Source organism: Pristiophorus japonicus, unplaced genomic scaffold, assembly GCF_044704955.1.
Source record: "Pristiophorus japonicus isolate sPriJap1 unplaced genomic scaffold, sPriJap1.hap1 HAP1_SCAFFOLD_33, whole genome shotgun sequence".
Classification (NCBI taxonomy): domain Eukaryota; kingdom Metazoa; phylum Chordata; class Chondrichthyes; family Pristiophoridae; genus Pristiophorus; species Pristiophorus japonicus.
The window spans coordinates 3,716,951-3,721,574 of NW_027253106.1; the positions used below are offsets into that span (position 1 = coordinate 3,716,951).

The window sequence follows — 4,624 nt, forward strand, 5'->3', positions numbered from 1 at the left end:
TATGAATTCCTCCTCCAGGCTACCCCGTGCGATTTGATTTGACCAATGTAGGTTAAAATCCCCCATGATTACTGCCGTTCCTTTTTCACATGCCTCCATTATTCCCTTGATTATTGCCCACCCCACCGTCAAGTTATTATTTGGGCGCGTATAAACTACACGCACCAGTGACTTTTTCCCCTTACGATCTCTAATCTCCATCCACAATGATTCAACATTTTGTTCATTAGAGCCAATATCATTTCTCACAACTGCCCTGATATCATCCTTTATTAACAGAGCTACTCCACCTCCTTTCCCTTCTTGTCTATCTTTCCGAATTGTCAGCTACCCCTGTATGTTTAATTCCCAGTCTTCACCACCCTGCAACCACGTTTCTGTAATGGCCACCAAATCATACCCATTTGTCATGATTTGTGCCGTCAACTCATTTACTTTATTTTGAATGCTGCTTGCGTTTAGGTAAAGTATTTAATAATAGTTTTAATCCATGATTTTTAGTTTTGACCCCTCCTGCAGCCTCTTTATATTCATACATATTGTCCCTTCCTATTACCTTGTGGTTTACACTTACCCCAGTGCTACTCTGCTCTGTTGCCTCCTGCCTTTTGCATTCTTTCTTGGGGTCCTGTTTATCTGCGCTCTCACCCACTCTAACTAGCTCAGAGCCCTCTCCTGCGTTCTGAGTACTCCTCGCATTGAGGCACCGAGCTTTCAGTCTTGCCTTTTTATTACACTTTGAACCTTTAGAATTTTGATGTACAGTGGCTATTTTTGGTTTTTGCCTTGGGTTTCTCTGCCCTCTACTTTTACTCATCTCCTTTCTGTATTTTGTATCTGTCTCCATTTTGTTTCCCTCTTTCTCCCTGCATTGGTTCCCATCCCCCTGCCATATTAGTTTAACTCCTCCCCAACAGCACTAGCAAACACTCCCCCCGAAGGACTTTGGTTCCGGACCTGCACAGGTACAGACCGTCTGATTTGTACTGGTCCCACCTCCCCCAGAACCGGTTCCAATGCCCCAGGAATTTGAATCCCTCCCTGCTGCACCACTGCTCAAGCGCCGTATTCATCTGAGCTATCCTCGGATTCCGACTCTGACTAGCACGTGGCATTGGTAGCAATCCCGATATTACTATTTTTGAGGTCCTACTTTTTAATTCAGCATCTAGCTCCTGAAATTCATCTCGTAGGACCTCATCCCTTTTTTTACCTAAATCTTTGTTAACAATGTGCACCACGACAACTGGCTGTTCTCCCTCCCTTTTCAGAATGTCCTGCACCCGCTCCAAGACATCCTTGACCCTTGCACCAGGGAGGCAACATACCATCCTGGAGTCTCGGTTGCGGCCGCAGAAACGCCTATCTATTCCCCTTACAATCGAATTCCCTATCACTATCGCTGTCCCATTCTTTTTCCTGCCCTACTGTGCAGCAGAGCCAGCCACGGTGCCATGAATTTGGCTGCTGCTGCACTCCCCTGATGAGTCATCCCCCTCAACAGTACTCAATGTGAGGTCAACGTGACATCCGCTACACTGCAGCCCATCAAAGGGCGAGAAACCACTGAATATAAAGGATGAGCTCACAAATATCAGGGGCAGTGCAGTCTGGTCAATGTCAAACCCTCCTTTCTTATTCAGCAGTGGCATGAATGGGAGTCAGACGCCACAAAGATTAATTAAATACACAAATACAAGCAACACTTGCAATACTTTTCTGTGTAAAATTCTTTCACTTTATTTGAAATGCTACTGCGTTGAATCTGAAAATACGCATGTTGGGATTTTATTTTCACGACTGATTGTATTTTGTGTGCTCGGGACGAATAACCGGTGCTGTTAAATTTGATAAAATTTGCCCCAGATTCGTGGTGTCATCGGCAATGTAGATTTTGAACCAGAAAGCTACAACACAGTGAGTAAAATGGGATATGGTTTTCGAGTTAAGATGCAAAGCACAGGACAAATGATTGAAGTATGAACTGTTCCTGAGTTAGCATTTTTTTGATTGTGCAAAAGAAGGTGAGCGGTTAATTAATGATGGTTTCCCGTGAAAGCAAAAGAAAAGTTTAAGAAGAAACCATACGGTGCCTGTTAGGTGAGCGCTGCTTGTGATACCTGGTGGGAATGGGCGGAGATTTTAAAGCCCATTGTATTACAGAACCTTCATATAGACGAACATCTCCTGCTCGCTGTGTAGGTCTCATGGTGCAACGGTAGTGTGTCTGACTCCAGATCCGAAGATTGCGTGTTCAAATCACGTCGTGGTCACTGTTGTTTTGGATATTGTTCTTCCAGAGTTAATATTTCCTTTGCTGTTTGGCAATAACCAGACCCTTGCTCCAAGGTCTGTCTCACTGTTTCCAAGGTGTCAGGCAGAGATTTTTTTTTGATTTAAAAAAATACTTTATTCTGATAAAAATTTGTACAGTACATTCAAAAGCAGTTCAGTACATTTAGCTGCGGTCAGTAATCCCATGCACTACATTTGGGTGCTGACGGCAGTTCTGGTCGATGCTTTTCAGTTCCAGTACAATTGGGTACAATACGGGATACCTTGTAGTATATTCAACAAATTACATCACTCGTGTCACTATACAGTACATGGAATGGGTGACGGAACATTAAACATTTTTTCAAAGTGCATCACGAAACAGATCTTACATTGTACATGGCACTACATAGGTGTTTACAGATCATGGTGCTCCATGTACACAATCGAGAAGTTACGAGTACGGCCCGAGCGGAGTTTTATTCTGATTCCTGCCCCGGGGTTTACCGTGTCAGAAGGGCTTTAAACTGTGGCCCTTCCCCACCCTGCCTTTGCGGCAACTACACCAATTTTAAGTGTGTCCCTCAGCACGTAATCCTGGATCTTGGATTGCGCCAGTCTGCAACACGCAGACGTGGACATCTCCTTGCTCTGGAAGACCAGCAAGTTTAGGCAAGACCAAAGAGCATCTTTGACTGAGTTGATGGCACTCCAGCAGCAGGTGATGTCTGTTTCGGTGTTTGTCGCTGGGAACAGCCCGGAGAGCACAGCGTCCTGTGTTACGGATCTGCTCGATGTGAACCTCGACACAACCACTGCATCTCTATCCAAACCTGGTTCCCTGATGGTCTAGTGGTTAGGATTTAGTGCTTTCAATGTCACGGCACGGGTTCGATTCCCGGTCAGGGAAATTGTAGTTTTAATTCAAAACCTTATAAAAAAATAGTTCATCTATTTTACACATCTTTATGCATCTCCTGTGTAAAAAAAAAAGAAGCATTGATTTAAACATCATTAATTAATGCATAAAATTCTATTGTCATATGATATATTTTGCTCTGTGCATATGAGGAACTTTTCTCCCGATCCCATTGGGTTTAATTCTGGTAATCTGGTGCTGAAGGTGGAGATGTTTCCGCAATGTACCGCAAATCATAGAAACCATCAGAGGCAGTCACTCGGGATCGAGGAGGACTTGCTTCCATCCCAAAGTGAGTCCTTTGATGGCTGAACATTCCGATACGAGAGCCACAGACCCTGTTACAGGTGGGACAGACATACGTCGAGGGAAGGGGTCGGTGGGGCTGGTTTGCCGCGTGCTCCTTCCGCTGCCTGCGCTTGATCTCTTCATGCTCCTTGCGTCTAGAGTCAAAGAGCTCAACGCTCTCTCAGAAGGACTTTCTCCACATCGGGCGGTCTGCGGCCAGCGTCTCCCAGGTGTCAGTGGTGATGTCGCACTTTACCAGGGAGGCTTTGAGGTTGTCCTTATAACGTTTCCGCTGTCCTCCTTTGGCTCGTTTACCCTGAAGGAGCTCCGCATAAAGACGTGAACATAAACACGTTAGGATTTGAGGCCGGAGTTGGCCATTCGGCCCCTCGAGCCTGGTCCACCATTCAAGAAGATCCTGGCAGTTCTTCAACAGCATGTTTAAACATCTGGGGCGGAGCCATCAGGCGCCTGGCTGCAATGAGTGATAAAAACCTGCGTTGAATGGAAGCCTGGCTAGCTCAGTCGGTAGAGCATGAGACTCTTAATCTCGGGGTCGTGGGTTCTAGACCCACGTTGGGCGATTTCTTTCCATTTAATGTTGCTTTAATGGAAAACCTCTGACCGAAACCGCACAAAACAACAATGTTGCTTTCAAAGTCATTAAACTCCGAAATTCCCATGCCCTGCGAATCTCCTGAATCAGATGACTCTAGTTTTGGCGACTCAATCCATGTCCCTTTGCAATGTTGTGCTCCCAGCCACACTATGAAATGTGCCACTAACTTATCGAATCATGGAATGATTACAGCACGGAAGACCATTCGGCCCATCGAGCCCGTGCCGACCCTCAGCGAGTCCCTTTCCCCGTAGCCCTGCAATTGTTTTTCCTTCAGACACTTATCCAACTCCCGTCTGAAAGATAAGATTGAGTCTGCCTCCACCGCCCATTCAAGCCGTGCATTCCAGATCCTAACCACTCGCTGCTAAATGGCCATCTCCTGTTCCTATGTATGAAGTCTGGGAAACACGAGATCAATTCCTGGCACACTCACAGCCTTCCGAAATATAGAACCTCATTCTCTTCTCGTAAAACCAGCTCCTGAAGTATCGGCCAGCTGTGTAGGTTGAAGCTCTGTTTTT

At 45.7% G+C, this 4,624-nt stretch overlaps 1 non-coding gene across 1 annotated transcript; it reads left to right on the top strand.

Moving 5' to 3' along the window:
• Positions 1 to 3,991: 3,991 nt before the first annotated feature.
• trnak-cuu (transfer RNA lysine (anticodon CUU)) lies at positions 3,992 to 4,064 on the top strand. The gene has a single exon. It is a non-coding gene; the product is annotated as a tRNA-Lys (tRNA).
• The last annotated feature ends 560 nt before the right edge of the window (positions 4,065 to 4,624 follow it).